A 13698-nucleotide genomic window follows, 5' to 3' on the forward strand; every position below is an offset into this window, starting at 1 on the left:
CGCACCCGTCCCCCACGAAAGTGGCCCTCCAAGACCAGAGGGGCGCCCCGCCGTAGAGGCAGCGGGGGGGACCGGAGACGGGCCCGGAGAGAGGGAACCCCCCAACAAGGCGACACACGCGCAGGCCCGACAACGGAGGGCCCCAGACCCAGGCATCCCATTCATTCATCCATTCACCTATCCGATACCTATACTAATAATAATATAATATACTATACATAATAATAATAATAATACTAATAATAATACTAATAATAATACTAATAATAATAACCATCTTTGTATAATATAATATTGATAAATTATTAAGTTTTTGATGTCCTGCCAATGGAGGCTCAAATCCTCCATGGCAGGACCCTTCCATACCGCATTCTCACCGACACAGACATACAATCACGCACCGTTTCCCCCTCCCCGGGGGGATCCAGCACCGCCAGAAGGCACCCCAGGCTGCACGGCGGGCCCCGCCAGGCCCGGGTAACCCGACCCACCCGTCCCAGGCCCAGGCCGGTGAGGGAACGCGGGTGATGTGGGACCCCCTCCCGCCCCTTGTGTTGAGTGCATGTGATTAATGCCATAAAAACAGGGAGGAGGGAGGGCCAAGTATGACACAGACCCCCCCCCCTCCCGAACTACGTGTCCTTGTCAAATGTATTTATTAAGTGTTGAATGTGCAGTGTCTATTTTGCTGTTAAAACCGTGAGGCGGGGAGTGCCGGGCCACGCGGGACAGTGCCCCCCACGACCCGGACCCCCCGCCTTTCGCCTATGTGCGTATGAATCGTGTAGGGGGGGCAAGAGGGGGAGCGGAGGCCGAAGCCAGGAAGCAGGACCAGCAAAGCCGGCCCTGATAAGACACCCGCGTCCCCCCACCGGCCGTCCAGCAGACGGGGGCCGGCCCCCCGAGCCGGGCAAGGGCCCCACCGTACCTCCAAGGGCGCCCCCGGCGCCGCCGGAGCCCCCAGACGGAGGAGGAAACGGTCCAACATCCTCCCATTCATACTGACAACATAAGACATAGATACCTGGGAATGGTGCCACCCCGCCGTCGCGCCCGCCCGTGCACCCCCCGGTCAGGGGAAGCCCGCTCCCCGGACCCGGCCCCACCCCCCCCCGAGGCCACCCCGGCGGACACCCCAAGGGTCCCGGAGTCCCCACATCCGCAGGGGCACTTGGCCCCCGCCCAGCGACGGAGGACCAAGGCAGCAATGCCCCCCCAGCGCAGACAGCCACCCCCCACCCAGGCAGGGCCGGGCCCTCCGGGTGGGACCCCCACGTCCACGGCCCCGCCCCCCCCGGGAGGCCCGGAGACGCCCCAGCCACAGCCCCCCGCCCGAGCCCTCCCCAGCCACCCCCCCCCACCGCCATGAGGTAACCCCCCCCACAGGCCCCCAAGGCCCCCACCGGCTAGGGACAGGGCCCCGCGGCCCCCCCCACCGCCCCCCAGGGGCCACCAGAGGCCCGCGCCCCAGACCCCCCAAGCCGACCCCCAACCCCAAGGGCTACGAGATCACCACCCCCCCGCCCCCACTAGGTAACGAAGCCAATAAACGGGGACCACAGAGAGTGCAATTCAGCCGAATGTTGTTCAGTGGAGGCAGACATTATCTCACTACTAATATGATCTGATAAAAGATTCCTAAAATGGTTGATACATAAACTGGATTTTTGTTTCCAATTTACTAAAATGGTTTTCTTTGCGATACATAAGGCAGTGAGAACCCGGTGTGTCCAATTAGGATCTATTTGAGTGTCTCCCAGGTGACCTAATATACATACCGTGGGGCATACTGGGATTCTGTGGTTGATCCATGTGGATAAATCCTCACAAATCTCCTTCCAGAACCTCTGTACCGGTGTACAGAACCATAAAGCATGCATATAATTATCTGGGGTGTTCTCTGTGCACTGTGAACAGATATTAGAGGTGACAAAGCCCATCTGGAACATCCTTTGTCCAGTATAATGTATTCTATGAAGAACTTTGTACTGTATAAGTTGTAGGTTTGGGTTTTTAGTCATAGTAAACGTATTTAAGCATATTTGTGACCAAGAAAACTGGTCGGTATTAAGAGAGAGATCCGCCTCCCACTTAGAGATCGGGAGAGAGACTGAATCGTCCAGTTTAGACACTAACCTGTAGAGTTTTGATAACAACTTTAAAGTGCTTAGATTCAATAAATCTATTATCTTAGCGGGAAGTTGTAAATCTAATTGGCTAATTTTGTATGTTTTATTTATTATTGCCTTAAGTTGTTGATACTCTAAAAATTTATTCCTGCTAACTCCGTATTGAACAATAAGTGTATTGAAAGGTACAAACTGTCCTCCTACAATTACGTGCTGTAAGTACCGTATTCCTTGATCTCTCCATTGAACGAAGTTAACCATCTTTTTATCATTTTTCACGATGTCTGGGTTGTTCCATATGGGTGTACGGTCACATGGAAAAAGTGAAATTTTAGCTATTTTAAGAAATTCCCACCAAGCTGATAAAGTTGTGCTAATATTAATGCTTTTGAAACATTGATGACGTTTGATACTTTGACTAATAAATGGTAACTCTGAGATTTCTAGTTCATTACAAAACACTTGCTCTGAGTCCAGCCATTGACTATCTAAAGGATGATCTTTTGACCATTTTACAATATACTGTAACTTACTGGCTATGAAGTAATACTGAAAATTAGGTAATTCTAAACCTCCATATTCTTTGGATTTTTGCAATGTCTTTAAACTAATACGTGGAGTTTTATTTTTCCACAGAAATTTTGATACATATGAGTCCAACGATTTAAACCAGGAAAGAGGGGGTTTGCATGGTATCATTGAGAAAAAATAATTTACTTTTGGTAAAACCATCATTTTAATGGTGGCTATTCTACCCATGAGCGAAATGGGGAGAGAGCTCCATCTGGAAAGATCATCTTCTATTTTCTTTATAAGCTGAACATGATTTAATTTTATTAACTCTGACAGCCTAGGGGAGATGTTTATGCCTAAATATCTAATGTTCCCTGATTGTAATTGAGTATTGGTTATATTCCTAAAATTGCAGTTAACACACAGAACAGTGGATTTAGACCAATTAATAGAATAATCAGACAGAGATGAAAATCCCTCTATAAGTGCAATTGTCTGTGATAGTGAAGATCGTGAGTTCTGGAGGAAGAGGAGTACGTCATCCGCATAAAGACTGATTTTGTGCTCTAATATTTTACCTTGTATACCTTTAATATTTTGATTTTGTCTAATAGCTGCTGCTAAAGGTTCAATAAATATTGCAAATAATGAGGGAGAGAGAGGGCAACCCTGTCTAGTGCCTCTTTGCAAGGTAAAACTTGTAGAGATTTGATCATTTGTCCTTACACGTGCCTTGGGAGAGCTGTATAATATTTTTATCCAGTCAATGAAAGATTCGCCAAATCCAAATTTATGCAAAGTTGCCAATAGAAACTTCCAATTTACCTTATCAAATGCTTTTTCCGCGTCTAAGGATATAATAGTAGTCTCCTGTTTATTGATACTCGAATAGTCTATAATATTTAATAATCTGCGAATATTAGTAGACGAATGTCTACCTTTAATGAAGCCTGTTTGATCCGGATGTATAATAGAAGGGGTGACTCTTTTCAGACGTTCAGTAATGGCCTTGCTAATTATTTTAAGGTCTACATTTATCAATGAAATTGGGCGGTAGCTCGATGGGAGCAAGGGATCCTTGTCCGGTTTTAATAAAAGACTAATATTAGCAGAGTTCATATTTAAGGGTAAGCTTTTATTTTCCCTAGCATTTAGAATCATTTTATAAAATGTTGGTGCTAATATACTCCAGAATTCCTTGTAAAATTCAGCTGGGAAACCACACTGTACTGTTGAAAGCAACCTCCTTGGTGCTTGGACACTAGGCCAGGCATGTTTTGTTTTCTGAAAAAAGATGCTGCTTTGTCTAATGTTATTTCCCATGTTTCAGAAACTAAAACTGAAGTACACTTCTTGTATATTATATTGAGGTAGAAAGTTTTTACTGGATGTATTGATTCAGCCAGTCTGTATTGACATTTTAATTACACTAACCCACAACCCTTTGGCGCCGGAACTCTATCCAGGCAGCTACAGTATTTCAGTGCTCCCGACTTTTTTTGTATTTTTTAGTGTAGATAGTGCATCTTTGCCAGTATGTGACATATCTTCGACCCGAATACTCTCCTATCCATCAGGGAATCTATGCTTTTTGAATTTTCTCCCTCGCTTTTTTGACTCCTTTAGAGGAATTAAAGGAGTGCTATCCCCGCCGGAGGAAACCTGGGATGCAGGCCGACAGTTGTGCGTCCCTCCCGGTGCTACAGGGAGCGGCGGGCTGGTGCCCAGCGTGTTCCGCTCCCTGCTATCTGCATGTCCAAAGTACGCTCTTTGTGCAATAAACTGGACGAAATCAGCATTCTGCTACGGACTAACAAGAACTTCCAGAGGAACTCGGCTCTCTTCTTCTGTGAGACCTGGCTGCATGACGGAGTTACCTGGATTCCAGCTGATCAGAGCACACCGGGACAAGGAGGCCAGTGGGAAATCAAAGGAAGGAGGTTTGTGTTTTTACTTCAATAATAACTGGTGCACGAATGAAATTATATCACACCAACACTTTTGTGGCCTCCTGGAATCAGTTTTTATTGAGTGTAAACCTTTCTACTCCTCGAGAGAGTTCTCCTCCACACATCCTCGCAGGAGTTTACATCCCCCCGCACAGAGCCGTCTGGGAGATTTGCGAGGCCCTGTGCGAAATGGCCGGGGGGGAAATTTTGGGGTTTTTCGAGTCGGATCGGGTGTCTATATGCGCAATTTTAACTCTCCAATTAGCAAAATACTGGATACCTTCCCCTGCCTCATCATCATTTGGCTTGCCTCGACGCGGGGCCCCGCGGCTGCTTGAGACCCGGTCGGATTGGTGATTTTTGTAACAAATTTATCAAACGAGCCTTTCAGAGAGGCATTAAACTCTTCCATTTTCTTTAGTTTTTTTCTTTTTTCATCCCCTGATGGAAATTTCCTGATTCTGTCTCGTTCTCTCGACCACCCGTCTGGATCAGAGCACCTTGTGTCTGCGCTTGGTCTGACGCAGTTGTATAACAACAGACACGCGCATCATTGCACATATATTTATTGATATGCACAGACTAGTACACATTTAGGTCTGTAATGGAACGTGACTGTTGATATTTATAAGGGAAAAAAGGAAAAAATAAACGGAAAAAAAAAATTATATGTATATATATATATTTTTTTTTTTTTTTCAATATTTGTTTTTTTTTTTTTTTCAAAAACGGCCCATAGCGCAAGGCCCCTTGGGGCGCGAGGCCCCGTGCGGTGGCACCTTGCGGCGGCCCTGCCCCCGCAAGCCCCCGTCGGCGAAGCACTACCATGGCTGGCTAAGCAGATCTCCGACGTGGAAACCTCTCGGCCAAACTCGGTAGTTCTCTTGATGGGAGATTTCAACACCTGCAATCTCTCACAGGAGCTGCCGAACTACAAACAGCTGGTGACGTGTGCTACGCGGGACCACAACACTCTGGACCACTTCTACTCCATCATAAAACACTTGTACCGCTCTAGAGCATCATACAGATGGTCCCCACATACAGGCAGCAACTGAAAAGGTCCAAACCATCCAGGACTACAGTGAGGAGGTGGACTCCAGAGGCAAAGGACATGCTTCAGGACTGCATGGAGTCTACAGACCCGGAGTCACTGAAGCCCGTCGAGGATGAAACGACAGTTTTGCTGACACTGTATGTTCTTCCATCAGCTTCTGTGAGCAGGTCTGCCTCCCAACCAAAACCATCACCAGGTACAATAATCGAAAGCTCTGGTTCTCCAAGCAGCTCAGAGAGCTCAGACGCCAGAAAGAGCAGGCGTACAGAGAAGGTGACATGGACACATTCAGGCTGGCCAGACAGGACCTCAAGAGGGCCGTTAAAATGACTAAAAGGGACTATTGTGCCAAACTCAAGCGTGATTCAGGCACCAAAGACCCTCCGAGCCACCACCAACTACAAGATAAAAAGCACTCTCATCACCCCTCCCTCCCGGACTGGCTGACCATCTCAACACCTTTTACACCAAGTTTGAGAGAGCCCAAGGTCTTCACTCGGCTGAAGCCCAGAAAAGCCCCGGGGCCCGATGGCGTCTCCCCAGCAACACTGAAGCCCTGTGCCACTCAGCTGTCACCTGTGTTTTCGGACATCTTCAACCGGTCCATCTCTGAATGTCACGTGCCACCTTATCCATCATCGTCCCTGTTCCAATGACTACATCCTTGTCGCCCTGACATCTGTGGTCATGAAGAGCCTTGAAAAGCTCGACCTGTCCTACCTCAAGCCCATCACGGACCCCCTCCTGGAGCCTTTACAGTCTGCCTACAGAGTATTGAATTGAACCCTGGATGCTAGCTGCAGCGTTAATCGCTATCTGCTCTGAGTCTTGTCTGAATTTCACTTTTCAAATGTTTTATTTTTGTTAGAAGCAGATGAAGTAGTTTTATCACACCTATCTAGAGAATCAGTGCAGTTACACACCCATCTAAACTGAGCTATTAGCAATAATTAAGCTATGTATAATTAAACATCTAACTGGAGTTTCCGATAAATCCGAGTATACATGTGTGGGAAGAGAATCGAATTACGGACTGAGGCGCATTTGACTCCCTGACACTAGGTGGCCCTACATGCCCTTTCATGTTGGCTTTCTTCTGGTTAGTTGGAACAATTAGTAAACAAGTGTGGCAGATTTGAAGTAAACATAGACGGAGGACAACAACACGTGAAGATATGGACGGCAACGATGTAGCAGCTCTGTACATTTCGTACATACCGTTTCTGATCATGCTGCTGGTAAGATGCACGCAAAGTCTTCCTCTTCTTCTGCTACTGTGCTGTTGTGATTCCATGACTGTTGTTAATCCCGCTCCCGCGGCTCGTTACTTCCCGATGGGGAGTCCCAGGCCAGTCAATAGCTCGGCTAACTGTAGTTTGCAGTTACATGCCGAAATAGCTTGATTTAGAACCGCATTATATGGCTCTAATAGCTCGATTTCAAGAGCTCCAGTTGGGTTCGAGTACAGCCCGACTAAGGTGTATACATGGCTTTTAAAAACTTCAATAACAGTCAGACTAAGGCAATAATTTGACTTTCTGTTAGTGCATGTAAAGGTACTGATTTACGCAGTGAAAATGTTTTATAAGAGCAGATGCGTATTTAGAATACATACTGTAAAAGGCTAAGCTATAACTGTAATTTTTGTCATATGCAGCTCAACACACTGCATGAAAGTATTGTAACGATGTTGGCATTTTCAATCTTGAAGAAGCCACAACCACCAGAGCCTCTTCTTTTATACTGAGATACTAAATACTATAGTTGTTGTGTAGTCATCTTAAAGCCACTCTATGTAGTAATACCACTTCTGATATATATATGGGTGCAAATTGATCTGTTATCTTGACAAAAGAGCCACTGACGATCCTGCGCTAATGAGCACAGATGGCCCAGCATGTCTTGTAATAACACTTTGTCCCACTAGAGGAGCACTTTGTTTGTGGTAATATGCTGGTCCGAAGTGGTTCCCTGAATAGGACAGCTTTAAAGAAATTCCACGCTGATGACTTTGTGTGCAGAATTTGTCCAAGTCTTTGTTTTTACATTTAATAAATTCATTGTTTTGGTCAAAAATACACAAAGAACATAATGGAACTACAAGATGACCTGGAACAATGGTCCCTGTTGTTTGACTTTTCAGTGCTAGCCAAACTGAGACAAAGGTCATCTGGAGAAAATATCAGATGCAAAATATGATGCAATAAATAGTCAGAGTCAACAAAGTATGCTTAAATTGACAAAATAAATTAACATAGTTTATAAATCTTCATGAAGGCGTCACCCAACATGCGTGAGTATCAACTGGTCAAAACAACTGTCTCTTTTGTTTGCGTTGGGTGGGGTGTTCTGTAGTCTCCTTCAATGTTTCCTGCTTCATGTCGTCAGACTGCTAGGAAATATATTGGGAAGTGAGATAAACAAACCTGATTAAGCCAAAGACATGATATATCCTGTAGGACTAACATTTATGATCTCAAAACTGTATGTCAACTGCAAAAGATTGTTTTATATTAAATTTAAGAGCCACACCTGATAACAAATAAGTTGATTTCCAAGAAATACAGCATTTCTGTAGACCTTTGTAAAAAGGAAACGTTTATGCTCTGTTGCTGTTTTTCTGGCGTGTTTTTGGCAAATACCTGCAAAATTGCATTTCAAGACTGAGAGCTCACTGCACAGATAGCCTAATTCAAATGCTTTGTTTCCCCCCATGTTCCCTGAGAATGTGTTTCTACGTCCAGCTCCAGGCTGGGAATGAACAGGGTCAGATGGATTTGTGCCTACATCGCTGAAAGCGGGGTGAAAACAACAAGTCCCTTAGCAAGGGATAAAGACTGATTTAAGATGTTTGTTTTGAGTATTTCAATACAGATGTTTCAGCTGAGTGAACAGAGCAGGAGCAGCCCATAATGATGTTTGAAATAAAGCAACAGACTGCAGCGGAACAAAGAATCAGAAATATTGAGAAGTTGGATCTTTTCTTCCCAGTATTCATTTATATTTACAAATCACATCCAATATAACGCCCCTTTTTTTAGACCCTGTAACATCGCTGATTTGTTTTCATAAAAAACATGTGCAGTAAAAAATAGGGCCAATCCATCTATCCATCCATCTATTCATTAATTACCACCCTAAACTGAAAAGCCCAGGTCCAGGGTACCTCCTCCAGCTCTTCGGGGTGGGGAAACCTCATTAGATGCCCATCTCCATCTCAACTGGAGAACTGGTGACTCTACTCCAAGTCCTTTCTGGATGACTGAACCTGTCATGCCATCCTTAAGGGATACTCTTGCCACTCTAAAGAGAAAGCTCATTTCGTCTGTTCTTATTCTTTTGGTCTCTACCCACACTCAATGAAAACATGTGAGTGGAGGAACATAGATCTACTGGAAAACAGAAAGCATTGCTCTTTGGCCCAGATCCCTTTTCACCACAACAGACTGGTACAGGGTCTTCATTGCTGCAGACGCCACACCGATCCACCCGTTGATCTCCTTCTCTTGCCTTCCCTAACTTGTGAACAAGACTCCAAGGTACTTAAACTCCTCCACTTGAGGCAGCACCTCATCCACAAGCCAGAGAAACCATTCCATCCTTTTCTGACTTAGAACCATGGTGCCAAGACTTTGGGTGTTGGACCCAGATGCAGACAAAATGCACTGCTGAGCAGAATCCATAAGAAAATTGAAAGCAAGAGCCCAAACTTGACAAAACCAGGAACATAAACTCAAAAACCAGGACACATGGTCTCAGATTTGAAGGTGCTGATTCTCATCCCTACAACTCCACACTCATGGCTCATTGAAGCCAACAGGACCACATCATCTGCATAGAGACTGAATCTTTTGACTAACAAACCGGACCCCTTCTGCCCTTTGGCTGTGCCTAGAAATTCTATCCATGAAAATTATTAAAAGAAACACTGACAAAGGTCAGCCATAACGGAATAAAACCTGGAGTGACTAGTCCATAGCAACAGACCCTGTAAGCCAAACACTTGGAGCACACCTTTCACTATGAACTGGTTTGGCTCCCACGTCCAGATCCAGAAAACTCTTCTTGAGCCCTCATATATGTGCTGCATCACTCAAACAAACATACTTTTCTACTAATCCAGACTTTCTCATGCAATTTCACACTATCTCCCCATCACTTTGTTGTGCACCTTTTCTAAATAAACAAAGAAACTACTACTACTACTACTACTACTACTACTACTACTACTACTACTACTACAACTACTACTACTACTCATTTAGCAGACGCTTTTATCCAAGGCGACTTACATCTGAGACACACCATGGAGCAATTAGGGTTAAGGCCTTGCTGCTCATTTCTATGGTTTATTTTTCTTATTTTTTTTAATCAAACTCTCTCGTGACTGAACTTTTCTAGCCTTGGGATTGTGCTCTGAGGTACAGCTGTCCTGTGGGCTTAAATTAACAAACTCAGCTCCAGGGAAAGTAATGCCAAGAAACCTGAGTACACAACTCAACCTTGATGTAAAATACAGCACAATTAGCAAATATGAGTCAAAGGGAACAAACAGCACTGAAGAATCAAACACGTTTATTACAGAAGGTAAAACACAATCACTGTAGTATGTATGTTTATTGCTAAATCGGATTCATTCACCTGAAAGAAACAGTTTATAAGTCCTCTGAAGAGTTAACACAGCCACCCCAATAAAGATGGCTCAACAACACCTCTACTCCTCGAGGAGGCTGATGGCGGTTCCTTGAGTACCTGCAGGTCTGGGTAGCTTGGACCTCACCACCTCTTAAGATATGATAAGGAAACGTTGCTTCCATCTATGTGAAGTATTGTAACAGCTCTGCTACAGATAGAAAAGCACTGCACGTGCGGTGAAGTGCATGCAAAGGGGTCAAAAACAAGACCATCCTCATCATCAGTGACATTTACACCTTCATATGTCACATCTTGAAGGACACCACCAGGGCCGGATTTAGCGAGGCCCACTAAGGTGGGCAGACTGAACTGTAGGGTGGGCGATGCCGCGCAGCGCAGGCGAAAAGATTTTGGGGGGTCAAACCCCCAAAATGCATAGAAAACTATGCTATCATCATATCAGTTCATCTATCTTCTCCTTCTTTGACCAACCAGCAGAGTGGGCAGACGGGAGCACCGAGGCAGTGATTATAAACTTTATTTTCTTTTAGACAAAAAAACACTGAAACGTATTTTCTCATTTTCTGTGTTTGAGCATGTAGAACTCCTGATTGGTGGATCTGTTGCTGGAGGCGTGGTTATGTGTAGGGGGTTTTCCACGCGGTTCACTATCCCTCAAGGCTGATTTATGGTTGCGTAACACCAACGCAGAGTCTACGCCGTAGGCTACGCCGTCGATTTAACGCAGAACCATAAATCAGGCATCCATGTGTGCTGTTCTGAACACTTCTCTGTTGTGCTCATTTTGCTGGGACGTCGGGTCCCTCTGCCGAGACACAACTTTTGCGGTATGCGTTCATTGTTGTGTCTAAAAACGATGCACATTGCCCACCCAATCAGAAACGGTACAGATATGTTGTGATATTTATATATATATATATATATATATATATATATATATATATATATATATATATATATATATATATATATATATATATAAATATATGTAGCAGGGGGGAGGAGTTGCAGCCACTCAGGTGATGGGTCACAGGTGTGGCCCATCAACCTCTCCACCCTGCCAGCCTTGATAGGGCAGGGCTGGACAGCAGCAAGGGGGCGACGGAGGAGCTGCTGTGATCGGTGTGTTGCTGTGCTTGTGCACGCGTAGGAGTTCGGAATAAAAAGGGTTCTGCACTAAACTCCGTGTCCTCTCTGTCCTGTCGGTCGGGCCCCCGTAGCACTCGCCGTGCTACAATATATATATGCCATCTGTGAAGTTCCTTTTGGGTTCTGTGACCAGCTCACACAAGCGCTGGATTGTGTACGGGATTCCGTTGTATCCCCTCACAATCTTCAAGATTCTCTCCTTCATATCTTCAAATGGGATTGACTCCACATTAGGATTTGCAGGACCTCTTTGCTCAGATATGCCCCCCCTGAAACCGGCCTCGGACACCACTCACCCCTCGTGGATTTTTTGCCTCCCTACCTTCAGGCAGAAAGCTGTATCAGGGCTACAACATCCACTGTAGGTTCATACATACGTACACATATTTCTTTTTTTTTTATTTAGAAATTTTATTTTATTTTTTTATTTTTTTTTAAATGAAGTTTGTAACATTTAGCTCATCGTTTTACTTTTTGGATTTGTCTTTTCTTCTGGAATCTGAGAAACTATTTTTTTTTCTTGTACAAAATGGTAATAAAATCTCCTTCATCCTTGATCCTTGATCCTTGAACAGTATGACCCCTGGTTCCCAACTCCATCTAGTTTGCAAAGGACTTTCAACATCTGCCTCTGACAGTCGGCCATCTGTTCAGCGTAACTTGCCCTCTTCCTCTCCTGGGCCTCCATGGACGTCTTCTGAGGCAACAGTCAATTCCAGTCGGAATACTTCCTTGAAATATTCCAGACAACAGTCCCATGTAGGGACTAAGACCGGGGACATCTGTGGCATTGTTTAAAATTGAAGCAGCAATCATACTACACAGTTTGTACATTAAATGTGCCATTCTGGTTTCCAGTAAAAATTGCTACTAGTTAGTGTTTTAATTGACTGACATCTAAACAGATGAAGAATAGATAAAATGAAGATAAAAACTTTGTGTCTCAAGACTTTTTTTTGTGCTTTCAATAGTAGGATGGGATATCTATATTCAAAACCCCTACATGCACTGTGTGCTTAGGGTGCTATTTTTTTTGTACACGTTTTCACACGGAAAGGTTCAGATTGCTCGTATATTCACTTTTACACTGTTCAAAAACCTGTCTAGACCCTTTACCTTCTGAGGTAAAGGGTCCAGACTAAATCAGTGTCATGTTGCACTGGTCTACAGTCAAAACACTGCAGTTTTACAATAAAAGACGAGAAAATATAGAATAATAGTTATAAGGTAAAAAAGATAGTTTGAGACTACCGATTTCAGAGCTGGAGAACACTGCTGAAACCCATCCAGTTACAGTCCTTTAGGGTTAAAAGTTAAAGTTATTATGGTCAGATACATGCCAAGTTTTAGATGCTACAAAACACTACACAAATTATATGAAATAATCGCTTTTGCATCATACTGTCTTTGATCCGGAAAGTTTAGTTGAACAGGCGCATCATATATAGAAAATAGACTTGTATATATTTGCACTTTTCAAACAAACTACTAAGACTGTGCAGGCCAAAATGACTGATCTTGCACAATAAAATAACAGCTAATTTGATCATATAGGTTCCTGTAAAAATCTTTCGTTAGACTATATGAGGAACGTGAAATTGGATTTACATTGCTGATTTGAGACAGGAAAAGTGTCTCAAAGTTTTTTTCACAATGCAGCTGCAGCAGAATGTTGCTGACCCAAGTTTTACTATACATGGACTTCAGTGGATAAAAGACTTAGGACATACTGACAGAAGTGGGACAGAAAAGCACGTTAACAACATAATGTAATCTTAGAAATGCGATTATGAAAAAGCTTTTTTTTTTAAGTATGAATTTGGAACAAAATTGCAAAACTGAAAGTTTCGTTAGCACTATATTAAATCAATTTCTATTAACGAAACACTAAAGTGTCAAAACAGACATTTTTGTTTATCAATCAGAAAAAATTGCAAAGCAGATACATGAAGAAATATCTCCAAAAACATTTCTTAAATATCAGAGAAAAGTTAGGAAAACTTCCTGAAAGTAACTCATCTGCGACACGCAAGTTGATTTTTAAGTGCCTAAATTTTACCTATTTTAACTGGAAAGATTAGGAAATCTGGGAAATCTAAAAAATGGCATTTCTTCATTTTCACAGGTCTGGTTTGCCAACATGCCATATACACTAAAGTCCCTTTAGCTGTTTTACTTTAGTTCCAGTTGTGTGATTTGGGGGCACATATGATAATCTCTTTCTTTCGAACCCTAAACTGAATGC

The 13698-nt window shown here is 43.7% G+C and overlaps 1 protein-coding gene across 1 annotated transcript in view; it reads left to right on the forward strand.

Annotated features, from left to right (window-relative positions):
• Window positions 1-4384: 4384 nt before the first annotated feature.
• Window positions 4385-13698, forward strand: part of LOC133454937 (lysosome membrane protein 2-like) — a 56646-nt gene continuing 47332 nt past the window's right edge. Inside the window, exon 1 of the mRNA XM_061733680.1 lies at window positions 4385-4582. The gene's annotated coding sequence lies outside the window, so the exon portion shown is untranslated. The remainder of the gene's footprint in view (window positions 4583-13698) is intronic.

This window comes from Cololabis saira, chromosome 11 (assembly GCF_033807715.1).
Source record: "Cololabis saira isolate AMF1-May2022 chromosome 11, fColSai1.1, whole genome shotgun sequence".
In the NCBI taxonomy this organism is placed as follows: domain Eukaryota; kingdom Metazoa; phylum Chordata; class Actinopteri; order Beloniformes; family Belonidae; genus Cololabis; species Cololabis saira.